Consider the following 18,407-nt stretch of genomic DNA (forward strand, 5'->3'; position numbering starts at 1 on the left):
ACCACTACAGACCCTACAGGCATCAAAAACACGAGAGGAGATGATGAAACAACTTTATGCCAACAATGAAAAGGGAAGTTTCTAAAAAAACCCCACACATCTAAGTAGACTCAAGTAAAGATATTATCTGGATAAGTATTAGAGGAATCTATTATTCAAAACCTTCTCTCAAAAATAACTCTATTCCCTGAAATCTTCAATAGTAAATCTGAACAAACATTTAGAGAAGAAACGGCACCGATCTTATACAAACAGTGCCAGAAAATAGATAGAGGAGGAATTCTCCAAAACTTGCTATATGAGAAAAGTATGTCCTTGATGCCAACACCTGACAAGGACATTACAAGAAAGGAAAATTCAAATCAGTTGTACTCTGGAACCCACAAGCAAAAATCCCAAACAAACACAGGCCAACCAAACCCAGCATTATGTAAAAGATAATATAATAACCAAATGAAATTTGTTCTAAAAATAACATTAGAAAATAAATCAACGCAATGTGCCACATTAATAAATAAAAACACTGTGACTACCCCATAGTCATATCCTAGAAAAATCTTTTGATAAAATTTATTATTCATTTAAAAAAAATATTCTTAGAAATTGGGAATGGAAGGGAATTTCCTCCATCTCATCAAAGTTACTTAGGAAAAACAATAACAACAACCTTATAGCAAACATCATCCTTATCGGTGAAATGTTGAAGGGTTTCCCTTTGAAAATGAGAATGAAACACAAATGTCCACTGTTACCCCTATTTAACATTGTACTGGAGCTCTTAGATCCTGGCCCGTGTTGCTCAGTGGGTGTCAGCCCAGGAACCAGGAGGTCGCCGGTTCGATTCCCAGTCAGGGCACATCAATCCCCAGCAGGGGCGCGTGCAGGAGGAAGCTGATCAATGATGTTTCTCTCTCACTGGTGTTTCTACCTGTCTATCCCTCTCCCTTCCTCCCTCTCTAAACATCAATAAAAACATACTTTAAAAGAAAAGAGAAGTACAAATTAAAAACCACAATGAGGTTCAACACACCCGTGAGAATGGCTGCAATGAGAAGGACTGATAATACAAGTGTTGGCGAGGCTGTAAGCAAAGGGAAGCCCCTGACACTGCTTAGTCATCTGGAAAACCAGCTCAGCGTTACCCCTGAAAATTGAACACGCACGTGCATTATGACCCTACAATTACACCTGCTTCTCTGCCCAATAGAAATGCACGTGCAAGAATGTCCAAGGAGAGTCCCCAGCAACCTCCAACCTTGAACAGCCCCACTGTCCACCAACAGTAGGGTAGATAAATAAACTGTGGCATACTCATACAATAAAATAAGGTGAGCAATGAAAACGAATGAACTTCAGCTGCCTGGAGCACGAGGGATTAATATCACAAATAGAATTTTGAAGGAAAGAACCCAATGCAAAAGAATGCAGACTGTAAGTTTCCATGAAACTCAAAAAGCAAGTAAAACTGAACTACAGCGTTTAGCAATACAAGCTTTGGTGGTAAAACTTTTTTTTTAAATCGGGAAGTGACTTGCATAAAAATCAGGAAGTGTCTACTTTTATCATAGAGGGACGGTGATGGAGATATAAAGGAGACTTCTGGGGCACTGGTATATTCCCTTTCTTAAACTGGTTATATGGATGTTCACTTTGGGATTAACCATTGAGCTATACTTTTTTTTTTAAGTTTTTTTAAAAAAATATATCTTTATTGATTTCAGAGAGGAAGGGAGAGGGAGAGAGAGAGAGACATCAATGATGGGAGAGTCGTCACTGATCGGCTGCCTCCTGCACGCCCCCAACTGGGGATGGAGCCCCCAACCCGGGCATGTGCCCTGACCGGGAATCGAACCTCGATCTCCTGGATCATAGTTTGATGCTCAACCGCTGAGCAACACCCAAATGGGCGAGCTATGCATTTTTGTTTTTTCCTGTCTATAGTTGGGCCTCTGTCTGTCTGTCTGTCTCTCTCTCCCTCTCTCACACACACACACAAATTCACACACAGTTAAAAAAAGAAAAAAGAGGGATGATAAACTACACTGAGATACATATAATTTATGGCATGCTGAGATGCCCAGTAGCAGCTTTTAAGGAAGAAGTAGGTTTCTGCATAGGGACGCTGGAGAGTTTTGGAGACATCACCACCGAGTGGGCAAGTGTTTGATGATAGCATGAAGACCCCACCCTAATAACATCCAAAAATGTCGCCGCTGACAGGTGACAGGTGGGTCACGTTCACAGGAACTGTGTCCATTTCTGAGCGTTTAGTTGCCTAGTCTGAGAATTGCATGTGTTCTTATTTGTTTAGTTCATCAGATCTCTCAGGCTTAAAAGTGTAACGGGCAGAGTAGCTTCTGGGAACCCTCAGGGGGCATGTTGGTGAAACATCACAGCATGGAGCAGACATAGGATGGGAACGAAGCCCCAAGAAGACAGCCGAGGAGCAGCCGAGAGGGAGAAGTGCCGTCACCCTGAAGACCCAGGTGTGAGTCACAGACCCTGTCGCGGGGAGCGCAGGCATCGCCCCCACATCCCATCAGGCGCCCACGCACTTTCGTGCCCAGGACACAGTCCCCTGAGTTTGCCTTCGAAGCGAGTGTCGGTACATCGCAGGGACGCCTGACCCATCTGCTTCCAGAAGCGCGGAGCCGGAGCTCCGTCTCTCCGTCACGATGCCCCCGAGCAATCTGTTCCCCACCGGTAGCCGGTGCTCCCCTCAGCGTGGGAATGAGGTCACCTCTGTCCCTGCCTTCAAACCCGCAATAGGACAACTTCTTTGAAACGGCGCTGCTCCAGCCATGTTTTCTCATGTAATCCTCCAAGCGCCCCGATACTGGAGCTGCTCCCAGGCCTCCACCTCACGGATGTGGCCGGTGCGATGAAGGCAGGCCCCCCACGTGCCCCTAGCTGGTGCGGGGGGCCCCTCCCTCCCGCTGCCTCCCCGGCGCTTTCTCTGGTTTGCTTGTGTGTTTATCACTTGCTGAGATTTGTTTGCCTTTGCGTTTATGGTCTCCCTTCCCACTGGAATGCAAGCTCCATGAGGAGAGGGACTTGAACTTTTTACTGTCCCATCCCCGGTGCCACACTGATGCCTGGCACATAGTGGGCTCTCAGCAAAAATGTGTGCAGTAGGCACCAAACAGATGAACTCAGTGCTACTCTCTCATGAGTTAAATGTTGCAACCCAAATGGCTAAGAGAGTTCCTTGCGTTTATAATGAATTATATAAAAAATATTTTAAATATCATATTAACACCAAGAATGATATATGTTCTCTTTATATATTTTATTTATCAAACGCTGAGTATGCACCATGCATTGTTGGGCACGAGTGATAAAGATTACCCTTCAGGAGCTTACAAGTCGTGTGTGTGTGTGTGTGTGTGTGTGTGTGTGAAGGCGATACAGGCAAGTAAACAGTGTCACCGCACCGCGTAGTAAACACAGTGTAGAGGTGAACACAGGTGCTGGTGGCTCGGAGGAGGCCAGGTCACCTGAGAGGGGTTGGGGTGCGTGTTAGTTTAGGGAAAGCTTTCAAGAGGAGCTGAGTCAGGAAGGACGTAACTATCCAGAGAAATGGGGACAGCTGGTCAAAGGCAGGGGAGTGTGGGGCACTGGGAGGAGGCCGGGGCTGTGGGTATGACCGTGTGGGGCGAGCAGGGACGCCCTGAGAGGTTAAGCAGGACGGGCTGGGAGAAGAGCCCTTTGCAGGGGACCCTGAGTTTCACGACGTCTTCTATCACCCCGGCCGCGCCGGTTCTCGGCGTCCACCCCTGCAAGCACAGGCCCGTCCGACGCGGGGCCTCCGCAAATGTTTGCTGAGTGAGGGAAGAACGGGTGGATCTGGAATGTCAGCCCGTGACAGAAGACATGGATGCCAGCAGGGTCTAGAGGGTGCCCGGGCTCCGCGGGCGTGAGCAGAGAGCTCGGAGGAGCCTTTCCAGGGCGGGGCTGCAGTGGTCCTGGAGGCACATGAGAGAGGTGCCCCGCAGCTGGCCAGCAGGCGGTGGTGGGACCAGGAGTATGGCTTAGAGGAACCAGCGCCACATGCAAAAGGACCCTGCCGCTGAACGTCACTGCAGCATGAAAGACTGTCCAGTGGGACTGAGTGGGCAGTGAGGGGGAGCGTCGGGCCGAGCCAGCAGCCCGGAGCCCAGCAGGAGTGGGTGCTGGAACTCCCTGTTTATGCGGTGCCCTGGGTGAGGCGCAGGCGGGTGGCTTCCGGGAACCGTCGGAGGGGGCAGCTTCTGTCTCTCAGTAACTTTCCAGCCACCTCCCCGGGGAGCAAGCTTCCCCATGAACTATTATGCCCCTGGGGTCCTGGCCTCCGCCTGTGTCCCTGCCGTAACTGCCCACCTGCCTCTGCTGTCCGGCGCTCGGGCCATCAGCCGTCGGGGCGGGGTGGCTGCAGGGAGGGCCGGTGCGCGCCACCTGGACGTGGGCGGTTACCTGTCTAGACACATTACACACTTTCTTTGGCACAGGTTCCCACAGAAATTGGGCCTTTCCGGCCGCCTCCCGTTCCTCCTCCTTGATCCTCTGACCTCTCGCCCTGGCCCTGGGAAATTCTGTTGCAGCTTCTTGGGTCCTGAGAACACAGGGTCCTTGCTATGTGGGCCTCAGTTCTGGTTCTAATCCGAGGCCTGCTTGGCATGGCTGGTGCCCCTTTTGGAAAAGCGGTGCCAATGACCTAAGGGGCCGTAGACGGTTCCAGACAGCCTGCTTTGGGAGGGCAACCGAAGGCCACGTTCCCAAATGCAGGAAAATCTGGTGCCCAAGACAGTCACCTGGGTTACGAGATTGAGGCCTGATAAAACGCGAACCCGAACGTCCAGAGTGGGATACAACACAGTGGGCTTTAGTAATGGTTACAGAGATTCATGAAGAACCTGGAAACGCTGCCGGCTGGATATCAAGGGGAACAATGGGACACAAAGTGATATGCGCAGTGTGATTAAAACCATGTAAATAAAAACACACCCGTAGGAAGTCTAGAAAGAAACTCTCAGGTGTCAACGGTGGCCAAGTTTGGATGGTGGGATTATGGGCATTTTTTTTCTGTTTCCCAAGTTTTCTATAATGAGGTTATATTGGCCTTACAGTGGAAAATGCATATAATAACTTTTGAAAACCCTGAAGCCTAACTTGGCAGCTCCCTGTGTCCTCGGGGGTTTCCAGAGCCGGGGTCTTCCTACTGATCTGGAAGGTTCCCAGGCCGGAACCTTCAGGGCAGGGCCCCCACTGGGAACCCCTCCTGGGGGGGGGCAGGCAGGGCTCTGTTCTGGGTTGTTAGCGTTTAAAATGTACAGAAAACGATTAAATACAGGTTTTAAAGCTCCACACAGGGTGAGCCGGGGAAGCTACCAGAAGGCTCTCGAGGCCCATTCCCACGGCCGGATGCTGACCCTGGTCACAGAGGCCCTGGGGGAGGCGGGCGTGAGGGTGGGCGGCTCGGCGGGCACAGCGCAGCAGGAGCAGGCTCCCAGGCCTCAGGGATATAGCGTCATTAAAGACGGGGGGGGGGGGGGTGTATCACGGGGTGTCCCCTCAGGGAAGCTCAGCAGCGGCAAGCTGGCAGATGGCTGGCCCGGGGCTGCATGCCAGCCCGGGCAGGGTGACCCTCCTGACAGACCAGGGGCCTGGGTCCAATGCCCACGAGGGACGCGGACGAGAGCGTGGGGGAGGGGAGGGTGCTGGAGCGGCGGGGGCTCAGCCACGGGAGCGGCAGCCAGCGTGGGCATAGCTCGCTCCGCAGGGTGACGTGCTGGGGGAGATACACCAGGGGCTTGCAGTGTCACCGCTGTGCACTGCTGTGGCCTGGGAACGGAGACTGCCGCCTTCCTCCACTCGCGCTAGGACGAAGGGCCAGCATTTACCCGAAGGGGTGCCCTGTCTTCGAATTCCCTAGAGTGTTTATTTTTCCGGCCGTCTGAAGGGGAGGGCACATGGGGACAGAAATAGCAGAGACCTATGTCCCAAATGGAACCCAACGCCCCAAGGTTGAGGCTCCTCAAGCTTCCAGCATGGGCCCCCTTTCCCTCTGCTCTCTCTCCCTGGGGACTCAACCCAGCCCAAGGCTCCAGGTGCCCCCCACGCAGGGACCCACAGGGCGACATCACAGCCCCCCCCAGACGAAAGCCCTGCCTCGTCCTGCCAACAAGTATTTCCTGAGCACCACCTGCCTGCCAGGGGTCGTACTGGGGCCAGGATCCAGCAGCCGCGGGACCCCGCCCCGCCCTGGGGGGGTGCTTTCTGCTGACGCCCCACAGGCGCCCGAGTCCTGCTCTCGAAGGCGACACTCCCCGAGCCAGGCCCTGTCTTAGACGCTGTTCCCGTGTAGACGTGCTTCATTTTCAGCGCAGCCCTGTGAACCTGGGGCTATGACTTTCCCAGTTTTTAGACAAGAAACTGATAGCGAGGTTGAGGGGGGGCCTGACTGCCGCTCCGGAGTCAGCGGGGATGGACTTTCCCGGCTCCCTTGTCCAGGGAGCAGAAGGCGATCGAGGCGCAGCCATCCCTCTGCCTGCAGTCCGGAATCCCCGTGAGCGACTCTGACCTGAGGGCAGCAGGGGTCACTTACGGTGCTCGCCAGACCCTGCCTGCCCTGTGGCCGTGGCCGGCCGTCCTGCTAACCAGCCCCCCGGATACTCTTGGATCCTGGCCAGCACTCTGGGCTCTGGTCAATTCTGTGATTCCCTTAAATATAATTCTGATACATTTCATTTTTGTCGGTAACATTAGAGTCTGTTTCTGCTGCTCGAGGCCGGGAGCCCTGAGTGAACTCTTGGCATCTTCCTGCCTCGGTTTCCTGCGCACACCTACGGCTTCGGTTCACCCGGGCGCCTGAGCAAGCCTGTCCCCTCTCCCGCGGGAGCCCTTCTGTTCCTGAATTCAGCCCTCCGCCTGTGCTGACGCTTTCCCGCCCCGGGCTGCGTGCCCTGTTCCTCTGCGGGGCGCCCACCTCCCAGGCCTGGGTGCTTCACCGGCCCGCACACGCTTCCACTCAGGCCTCCCGCAGACGCGCACCCGGTGCTGCCTCCACTGATGCGTCTGAGGCCGTGAATCTGCGACCAGTAACTCGGGCCACAGAGGGGTCTGTCCGTTCAGGGACGCGTCTCCTTTCCCCGTGGCCCCCAGACGCTCATCCACTCTGTGCCAGGCGATGGCAGAGAAAAGGGCTCGCTGCGCCCCGAGATCTTCCAGTGCTGAGGGAATGGAGGCCGGGAGGTTAACTCCTACCTGGTCCTCAATACCCTCCACCTCCGGCCCCGCTTCTGTAGACTTGGCTCCTGTGATTCTTTTTCAGAAACTTTCTTCCTGCCCAGCTTCGCTCCTTAAGGTCCCCCTTTTCCGACCCCAAGCACACAGCTTGTGCGTGTTCTCTCCGCCTTCCGTTCACCTGAACGGTGCCCCTCCCGCTCCGCTCAGACCCGCGTTCCACGTGGAACTTGCCCAGGCCGCCCGCGCCCAGAGGAAGCCCCCTTTGGGAATGTGCCCCTCTGAACTCTTCATTAGGTGTTTAATCACCGTCTTTGTGTACGTTTTCTGTTTTTCAGAATTGATGCTTAAATCCTGTTGGGCATTTTAATTTTACACATTTATATATCTTCTCTCTCTCTCTGGTTTATAACTTCTTGAAGACACCGGCCACTTCTTACCCGTCTTTGCATCTCCTGTGGAACTTAATAAAATTCTTTCCACGTAGACTTTTTTTTTCTTCTTAATCGATTTGAATGCCAGAGGTGGGAGTGGGCTTGACCTCTCACCCAGGAATTTGGGGAAAGGGAAACAGGGGACAAGAGGGTAGAGGTTCGTCAGGTCAATGACCTAAAATGATTTGCTTCCGAGCGTAATAATGACATGAATAATTTATAGTTTTTGAATTATAAAAATAATTTTTTATAATTTTATAAATTATAAAAATTATATTTTTTACAATTCTTTTAAAAAAAAATGTCTTTATTGATTTCAGAGAGAGGAAGGGAGAGGGAGAGAGAAACATCAGTGATGAGAGTCATTGATCAGCTGCCTCCTGCACGCCCCCGACTGGGGATCGAGCCCGCAACCCGGGCACTTGCCCTGACCGGGAATCGAACCCCGATCGCCTGGATCCTAGGTCGATGCTCAGCCGCTGAGCCGCACCGACCGGACTACAGTTCTTTTGAGGTATAACTCATACGTGATAAATTGTACATATTTGAAGTACAGTTTAAGTTTTGACATCTGTATCCATCCTTGAAACTATTGCCCTACCCAAAATAATAAATATACCCGCCCCCCAATTCCCTCCTTGTGCTTTGTAACCCCTTTTCTCCCCTTCCACCTCGAGCGACCGCTGACTTTCTATCACTGTAGCTCGGGTTTTCTAGGATTTTGTGTAAATGGGGTCACGCAGCAGGGGCCCGTTTTTTGCCCGCTGCTTTCACGCGGCGGGACTGAGGTTCAGCGCCTGTTGACTGTGCCGCTCGCTCACTGCGTGTCGTGGCCGCTCGGTCCTCCGCCGCCCGGGCCTCCCGCCCTTTATCTGTGATGGTCACTTGCGTCTGTGCAGGTTTTGGCTGTTACAAATAAAGCTGCGTGAACGTTGTGTACAAGTCTCCGCGTGGACACGTGCTTTCATTTATCTTAGGGAAGCTCGTTGGAGAGGAATGGCTGGGCCACAGGGCCCGTCTGTCTATAACATTTTAGGAAATTGCCCGAATGATCGCACTTCACATTCCCATGAACAATGCAGGGGAGATTTGGTCGCTCCATCACCCCTCCAATATTTGGTCTTGTCTTTTGAATTTCAGCCACTTCAATAGGGAGGCAGATCGTTGTGATTTTAATTTGCCTTTTCCTAATAACTAATGATGCTGAGCATCTTTTCATGTCCTTATTAGTCAACGTCTTTGATGACGTGTCTGTTCATATATTTTGCTTATTTAAAAAATTAGGTTACTTTCTTACTATTGACTTTTTTAAAAAGATAGTCTTTTAGTTTATTACATAAATTACTAATACCATCCCTGGGCTTTTCATTAATTGTTTTGTAATTTTATTCAACAATTATGTTTTGAACATGCAATTACCATGTGCTAAGCAATGCATGAGAGGCCGGATTTCACCAGCTCAACTTTCACGATCGACCTTTCACGCCGCAATTGCGCAGCAGGGTCTCCGCGAGGCGGCCTGCCAATGACAACCACACCGCTTCCCGGCGTAGCACCAGTTCTGTGGTGGAGGCATCACAGGCTGGCGATTCAGGTCCTGGCTCTGCCACCCTTGCTGATCAATAGATCTGGGGCAGTTCCTTCCCATCCTTCAGCATCTGTAAGACGGGAGTAATGTCGCCATGTCATAGGAGGGAGGGATGAGAGGCGATGCTGATATATGCAGAGCGCCTGGTCCGAGTCTGGTGCCTATAATAGGTGCTCCATGAGTAAACCTATTGCTATTATTATTAAAGGAAGCAGGACCAGACTTTTATTCTAAGGATGATTCTTGGAAACCCTAATATCATGTATTACTAATATCCCCTTTTTTCAAATGGAAAAAAATTAAGCTCAGAGAAAAACCCTCCATTCGTGTAACAAACTTGTTTAGCACTTACTTTGCCCCAGCCCCGGGGCTGCTCTCTGCAGATACAAGGACACAGGGGACAGGGCGTCTGCACTCAGGGACCCACCGTCCCCCAGAGGAAACACTCGGGAAAGCTCAGCGCCCCGAAAGAGGGAAGCCCGGGGTGTGGCAGCCATTATTGACTTTCGGGTTTTGAGTTTCTCTGTATATTCTGGACATAAATCCTTCGTCAGACAGGTGGTTTGTCAACATTTTCTCGTGGGCTGTGACTTGTTCCTTAACTGTGTCTTTTCAAGAGTAGACGTTCTTAATTTTGATGAAGTCCAATTTACCAATATTTTCTTTTATGAATTTCGCTTTGGGCACTGCAACTAAGAAATCCTTACTTAACTCATGGTCACGAAGGTCTTCTTCTAGAAGTTGTATAGTTGTGTGTTTTTACATTTAGGTCTATGATTGATTTTGAGTTAATTTTTGCAGATAGAGTGAGATATTGACCAAAGATCATTTTTGGGGGTATCTCCACTGTGCTCAGTCCTGGACCAGGAGCAGCCTGAGGGTCGTGTGGCCTCGGGACTGATGGGGCAGTGGATCCAGAGGGGCCGCAGCGAGGGGTCTGAGCGGCATCTTTTCACGTCTGTCCTGTACGTGCAACCGGGTGTGATTCATGTGGTGACAGGTGCTAAAGCTACACACATGAGGTGCCTCTGATCCCCACTGTCAAGGGGAGGCAAACGGGGACCCCCACTTTGGAAAAGTTGAAGCGTCGCCCACTCTGGGAGGCGGCCTTCCACTCCGAGCCACGGCCCTGGAGGAACTCTTTGCGCGTGTACATACGCGCCCTGGTCCACATGTACCAGAACGTTCCCCGCAGTGTCCTTGAGCAGCTGCCCACAGAGGAAACAGGCCACCCTCAGCAGCAGCACAGACGAGCGGTGCTTTAGTTGGACAATGGAGCGGAATCAGCTGTAAAAATAGATGAACCGCAGCTACACTCGGTCACCGGGATGCATCTCGTGAGCACAGTTTTGAGGGGGGAAAGCAAGACATTCAAAGAGCAGGCAGAACGAAGCTATGCTCAGGCAGTGCTGCCTCGAGGATAGGACATGAAAAAGGCAAGGAAAGCAGGGGGGGTCGGGCTGTGTCGCTAGAGAGGCGCAGACAGGATGTGGAGTTCTGGGGTGCACGTTAAATGATTATTCTTTAAATGCGCCATACATGTTTCATGCAATCTCTGTCTGTATTTCTCATAATTAAAAAATACTGGCTGGGGCCCCGGCTGGTGTGGCTCAGCTGGTTGAGCATCGCCCTGTGCGCCGAAAGGTTGCCAGTCGGATTCCCGGTCAGGGCACGTGCCCGGGTTTCGGCTCAGTCCCCAGCGATGGGCGTGCAGGAGGCAGCCGATGGATGTTTCGCTCACATTCATGTTTCTCTCTCTCTCCCTCTCCCTTCCTCTCTCTTTAAAAATCAATAAAAATATTTGAAAAAATACAGGGGTGGAGGGGTGACTAGGAGTAGGCTGGGTAAAGGGTGTGGAGTGGGCTCCAGGCAGAGGGCAAAGGGCAAAGGGCAAAGAGCGGCTGCAGGGCTGGTAGCCGGGCCCCACACGCCCCACACGAGGAAGAGCCTCGCTCACAAAAGCCCGGCTGGAGTTTGGACTTTACCCTGAGGGCAGTGGGGAGCCACTGACGTACTGAAACTGTGGGAAGATGGAATCAGATTTGCATTTTCAGAAAAGTCCTTCAGCCACAGTGGGATGAGGTGGGTCACAGCACCCAGGGGAGTAGGGAGCTGGGAGAGAAGGGGCTCCTGGTCCTGCCTGTCACCTCTGTGGCACTAGCCAGGGGCGCAGCTGCGGCCCAGGCCACCGGCTCTGCTTCCTACCCCAGGGGCTGGTCTTCCTTACCCGCAAAGCACTGCCACGTGCGTGGGGACCTGTCATTCTCACCGGCCAGTCGTTAATGGCAGAGGGAGTCTCCCATCTGCTTGCTCTCTAACGTCGGTCAGCCGGGGGCACCACTGACTGATTGAGGAGGAAGAGTCATGCTCCGTCCCAAAGGCCATCTCACTGCGACACTGAACATTGGAGCAGGGGGGAAACGGAAAAACACACACACCAAAAGGCTTTGTAAATAACTGATCATTGGCAAAGTTAACCCTTCGTGGGCATCAGTTACTAACAGCACTGTGTGCGGTGATTGGCTGCCACAAAAACCACTTGTTGCACTGGCGCTAATCCTGTAGAGTCCACATGGTTAGTGAAGTTTTCTTAGGGATTAGGTATTTAATATTAAGGTCAGTGTGGACTTCTTTATTCAGGCTGGGAGCTAAATCCCCAAGGTATTTCCTGCATGGTCTCCCAAGGCCTCAGGAAACCCACGCTAAGCGTCCAAGAAGGTTCATTGTGGGAGGTGTCACCTAATAGCTCCCCATTACCTTGTAATTTTAATTGCATGTAAGGAATTTTTTTTTTTCTTTTTTGCAGCGTAGATAGCTGCTGCTGTTGTTGCCATGATGTTTAAAAAAATATGGGCTATCTGAAAAAAGAGATACTAATGATAAATTATATCCTGATTTGATCCATTCTGAAGTATAAAATCTTCCTCATAGCTGCTTTGAGGGGGCTGGTTTCCTCCGGAGTCCTTCTCCGCTGCAGAAGATCACGTATGTCCTGAATGTGCTCCCTGCTGGAGCCCCTCTGCCTCCCACATCCTCTTACCTACCTGTCACCTTCTTCCTCAGTGACAGGAAAGTCCAGTGAGGTTCTGATCAAGGCCACACTCGGTTTGGTCAAGGCCGACTTACCCGGAGCCCATGGGGGCTGTGTAGCTATGGGCATAATCTAGGGTCTATGGGCTTTGCGCCTTTTATGAAAAGTCTGTTCAACCCCATGTGATTATAAGGGCATTTTCCCCGTGGAAATGGACAGGGCCCTGCAGCAGGGGGGTGGGCGGGGTGATCCTCACAGAGGGCTGGGCTTTGAGGTGATACTTATATATATGTGGACCTTACCGGGAGGCGTTCACCGGTGGCGTCGTGACACTCGCCTTCCAACAGTCCTTCCTCGGGTGGCCAGATGGTCTGGGTGGTGGGTTCTGCACAGGCTTCAGGATTTTCACAATCTGTCTTCTGGTTAAAGTCCTGAGTAGGGAGATTATTCAGAGCGATGCTCCTCAGAAGATTGTAATCTTGCTGTGAAAACTTATGAGGGTGAGACACCTGGAGAAAAAACTAGGAACACACTGGATTGTAAAATAGCCTTGGAGATACCACCTCTGGGTGGGACCAGAACCAAAGAAATTCAGTTTCTGGAGAAGAAACCCAGGAGCCACTGCTGACATTTGCCTCGATAGCTCCCTCCACCATCTACGGCCAGATCCTGCAGCCTCCACGCCCTGACCCTAACCCTGACCCTAACCCTGACCCTGACCCTGACCCTGACCCTGACCCTAACCCTAACCCTAACCCTAACCCTTCCATTTCCACCAGTCCCACCCCCTCCTCGGCCTGGCAGTGCCCTGGGAGCTCACCCCTGCCTGCTCGCTTGCCCCTTTGAATCCTTCAGGCCTGGTGGCGCACCCCTTGGGTCTCCCCTGGAGCGACCACCCTGCTGGTTTATTGTGCCAGGTGCTCCCACTGCCCCCCGAAGTCCTCTCCAGCCCCTGGCCTCTGTTCCTTTCACTAAACCTAAAGTCCTGCCACGTGTGTTCTTCTGGATTTTGCCCTTGTTGAGAAAAACCGTACGGCTGTTTAATGCCTCCGACGTTATTGACATTTGACATCAGGAACACTTGTGGGTCCACAACAGGCTGCTGGGGACACTTTACAATAATGTTGAGAGAAAAACGAACTCCTTCAAACGTGGAGGTGCAGGGAGAATTCTGTCTTTTTTAAGTTATAAGGTTACAACATATATTAGGCATTCCTTTCCTGTTATTAGGACAACATCTACAAACATCCCACAGACTTTTTGGAAGGGAGGGTAGGCAGGAGTGAGGCAAGAAATATCCCATTTAGGCAAAGTTTGCTCTACCTTTTTTTAAGTGGAGCCCAAATCTGAGCCACCCCCTGAAAAAAACAACAACCCTTCACTGATCAAAATTAGAAAAATAATTTGAAGTTGGTGGATTAAAAGAGAGGAGAATGTTTAAAGAGCTCCCCAAATGCCTGGCCTAGGAATGCACCGTACACGCAGCGTTTCGTCCTGCAAGACGTGGCCGATGGCGCGGGCGGGCGGGCGGCGGGCAGGGCGCAGTGAGCTGGGTGAACAGGGCCGCGGGCGCACCTGAGGCTCACCCAGAAGACACAGAGTCCAAGGCCGTCAGCACGGCCCGAAGGGGCCGCAGGGTGGGCGAGGGTGTGTGTGTGGGGGTTAGGAAATACCCGTGGGGTCGCTGGCAAAACATTTAGGAACAAAATCAGTTTGACGTGTTGTGTCTTGGGTGCGGACCGCGGGCAGTCAGCTCTGGGACACTCCCGGCCTGGGCAGTGAGACTCGGCCGAGCGCGTGTCCCCAGCGACGGAGACTCACTTTCCCAGGCAGCAGGTGAGAGGCTGCTGAGACTGACGGCTTAAAGTAGGCCTCGGTTCCACCGTGGGATTATGTTCCCCATTAAGGAAAAACATTCACGTTGTCCCACGTCTTGAGGGTTGCCCTGAGAGACCAAGTTGCACAAGTGGATTGATGATTTGTGTTCATCGCCCTCTGCCCGGTGGTCTTTAGAACTACCCCGGCAGAGTCCTGGAGGCTGTGCTCACTGCGGATTCGTTCGTTAGCAACAGTAAAGCTGGTGTCACGGCCCACGCGTAGGGCAGAGCGTCGGGTAGACTCAGGTGTTTTCTTCCCTCCGGGTTGTGCCAGCCCAGAGTGTGTGGCCTGGGATAAATAATTCACTTTGTTTTCTATGTATCAGATTTCATACCTACAGGTTGGGAGAGGGCTTATTTTATACACTTCCCACCTCCCACCGGGACTCCTACGCTGGGCTGGGACCCTGGCAGGAAAGATCAGTTCAAAGTTGGCTGAGCGTCGTCCTGTCCACCGAGAGGTTGCCGGTTCAATTCCGGGTCAGGGCACATGCCCAGGCTGTGGGTTTGATCACCTGTCGGGGTGTATGCGGGAGGCAACCGATCGATGTTTCTCACATTGATATTTCTCTCTCTCTCCCTCTCCCTTCCTCTCTCTCTAAAATCAATAAAAACATATTAAAAAAAAGAAAAAAAAGAACAGCTACATTCAGGGACAGGAGGGGAAGCAGAGCTGGAGAAGGGACCCAGGAGGCAAAGGGGAACCCCAAGAATGCAGGGTTCTGGATGCCAAAGAAGAGACCCTCAAGGCTGCAGGGGGTCCCAGACCCTGACACTTGGTGGTGAACAGGCCAGGGCGAGGGCACAGCTGAACACAGGTGGCAGAGGCTGGGAGGGGGTGCAGGGGGACTGGATACTTGGAGAAATGCGGCCGGAGGGGAAAGGAAGGGTGGCAAGTGGCGAGGGCAGTGGGGCTGCTGGGCTTTTCCTGCCTGGAGGAGACCTACACGTGCTTGAGGCACAAGCAAGAAGCCTGTGCCGGTGGAGATTTTGGCTGCTCAAGGGCGGCCCACTTCTTTGGGTGCCGGGAGTGGAACTGGGGTCACCAGGCAGAGAGTGCACAGTAGGCCCTCGGTAGGAGTTTGTGGACGGACGGATAGTTACTGGGTCTGCTTGGCCAGCGGACGCGGAGGTGCTTGCCGGGAGCAGGGTTAAGTGTGAGGCTCTGAGTTCTGTGTGACTTGGGGGAGGCTGAGTGTCTCTCGGGTCTCCCTGCCCTCATCTGTGAAGTGGGGTGACACTTTGCTGTGGGGACTGAACGCCAACGCACGCAAAGCGCGTAGAACAGCCCCTGGCTCACAGTGGGCGCGCAAAGCATTAGGTTCGGTAATAAAAAATGACAGCTGTCCTTGAGCATTTATGATCTCGGGTGAGCCCGCGACCAAGCCTCATTATACAGCAACGGAAAATAAGACATTAAGGTGATCAAGCCGACCCAGCGCGTACACTGAGGTTACTTTTTTGAAATAGGACCAGATTTTGACTTCTGTCCTTATTTTTTTCTTTCCTATTCCCTCTCTTGAAAATGAAACAAGGTTTCCAGTTAAGCAAATCTTAAACACAACCATATTAAATGTCTTGGAGACCCTAAGTTACAGAGTACTTTATTTCGCATGTAACTGATACCTGCCCATTTCCTTTTCCCCAGCTCCTGCCAACCACCATTCTGCTTTCTGCTTCTGTGAGTCTATGTTAGATGCCTCATAACAGTGAATATATATACATATACACACACATATACATATATATCACATAAGCATTATATATGTTATATATGAACATCCTTCTGTCTCACATAATGCCCTCCAGGTTATCCATTTTGTCACAAATGGCAAGATTTCCTTCTTTTTGAAGGCTGAATAATATTCCATCGTGCCACATTTTAAAAATCGGTTTTCTTTATTTGCCCATGAACATTGACACTGCTTCCGTGTCTTGGCTGTTGTGACTAATGCTGCAGTGAGCATGGGAGTGCAGATACCCCTTCGAGATCTTGATTTCAATTCTTTCGGATCTAGAACCAGAGGTGGAATTGCTGGACCGTGAGGTAGTTGGATTTTTCATTTTTTCAGGAGCCTCCACACTGTTTTGCATAGTGGCTGCACCGATTTACACTCCCAGCCACAGTGAGCGAGGGAGCCTTTCCTCCCAGACACTTACTATTTCTTGACTTTCCCGTTTTTTTTGGTTTTGTTTTGTTTTCCTGGAGTTTTATGGTTTCATGTCTTATGAATAATTCGTGAATCCATTTTGAGTTGTTTTTTGTCTATGGTGTAAGACCAAGGTCCAGTTCCATTCTTTTGCACGTGGATGTCCAGTTTCCCATCACCATTTATTGAAGGGACTGTCCCTTCCCCGTTTGTTCTTGGTAACCTTGCCCACGGTCAGTTGGCCCTACATGCCTGAGTTTATTTCTGGGCCTCTATCCTGTTCCATTGGTCTGTAGGCCCGTTTTTATGCCAGGACTCTACTCTTTTGATTACTATAGCTTTGTACTGTAGTTTGAAATCAAGCAGTGTGATGCCTCCAGCTTTGTTCTTCTTGCTCAAAATTGCTTTGGCAATGCAAGGTCTTTTTGGTTCCATATGAATTTTATGTATTTTTTCCCCCCCATTTGTGTAAAAATATACCATTGGGATTTTGATAGGAATTGCATTGGATCTGTAGATTGCTGTGGGTAGTATGGGCATTTTAACAATATTAATTCTTTTAATCCACGGACACGGGCTACCTTTCCATTTTTTTTTGGTATCTGCTTTAATTCCTTTCATCAATGCTTTATAGTTCTTAGTGTACAGATTTTTTACTGTACACTAAAAACTATAGCTTATTCCTAAGTTATCAGAATAATTTTTAAAATTAATACATGAAACACTGCAGTAATGTTTTATATCTCTAAATGCCGAGTATGCATCGTATAAAATTTAAAAATCTTTTCTGGTGCAGTTGGCTTTGTGGTTACCGTAGGAAGACACTGGGTTTACAGCAGCATCCCTTGCGATTTATTACCGATTATTAACCCCCCCACCAGCATTCTGGGGCTGTGCTTTAAAAAGAAACGTTGAAAGGGGCAAACCAGGGTAGCTGCCCTCTCTCCTCATCAGAAGAAATGGGATCAGCCGGTGGGTACCCACCCGATTGGGAGGGTTAGGGGTGTGAAGGCATCACGCAATTGGACTAACTTCCTTAGGCCACTTGTGGGGTTAGAGGGACAAGTCAGATCCTCCTGCGCCCCGGGGAATGAGGGAAAAACCGTGGGGCTCCAAGAGGAAAGGCTGAAAGTTGCCGTCAGCTGTGGCACTGCCCTGGTCTTAGGCTCCGCGTGTTATTTCTGGGTCCATATTTTCTTATTCCCAAATTGGGCAGCGGTGGACACGAGGGACGGCTGAAACAGGGACCACCCGGGAAACCTGTAGCTCCCTTCTCCAGGCCCAGAAATGCCTTGCTTCCTTCTGTTCCTTAACGATGTCCTAGTCTTTTTAACGAAGGGTGAAATGAGTCCGCACTAACCAGGACACTGGTATTAATACCTGTGCGGCTTCTCTGTGGGAGGACGGGTGATGGCCAAGTCCAAGAACGGAAAATAGTGAAGGCAGACATCGCAGAGAAGGCTGCGTTCAAACCATCCCTCCCTGCCGAGTAGGCGAGACGCAGCAGGCCTCTGGGGAAGGTGACCAAGGGGACTGTGTTCTCGTCTTGTATGGAAGCCCCCTAAGGGCCGTCACCACCTTAACCTGTGCGGTAGGAGAGCCGGAGGCGGGGCCCGGCGTGGGCTGGGCCTTCCTGCAGCCTGCGCCCACATTTTGTTTCTGGTCTTGTGCTTGGCCTGGGGCTGGTTACATCGGCTTTGCTGCCCGCGTGTCTGGATCCCTAAAGTGGGGTTAGTAACAGTTGCTGCCTTCGCGCCGCCGCGGGGAGTCTTAGGAGACAATGTAACAGCCTTAGCGCGCTGCCCGATACATAGTCAGCGCCCCGGGCGACGCCTTATCCTCACCGCACTTTTCAGGTGGACGGCGCTTCACCCAGAGGCCCTCCTCGCGGGGCGAGCCCGGGCGGAGGCCTGAGTCCCCGCGGAGTGGAGCCGGGAGAACGCGCCGGGTACAACCGCCGGCAGAGCGCGCGGCGGGAGGCAGGGCTGGGCCCTCGCGCAGTGTTGCGGGCGGCTCCCCGCCCTCCGGGCCTGGCGCGCTCCGACCACACGGTCGCGGCTTCGAAGCTCTTGGCGGGTGCCCCGCACAAACGCCAGCCGGTGCGTG

The sequence above is a fragment of the Miniopterus natalensis genome, chromosome 6 (genome assembly GCF_054644295.1).
Source record: "Miniopterus natalensis isolate mMinNat1 chromosome 6, mMinNat1.hap1, whole genome shotgun sequence".
NCBI lineage: Eukaryota > Metazoa > Chordata > Mammalia > Chiroptera > Miniopteridae > Miniopterus > Miniopterus natalensis.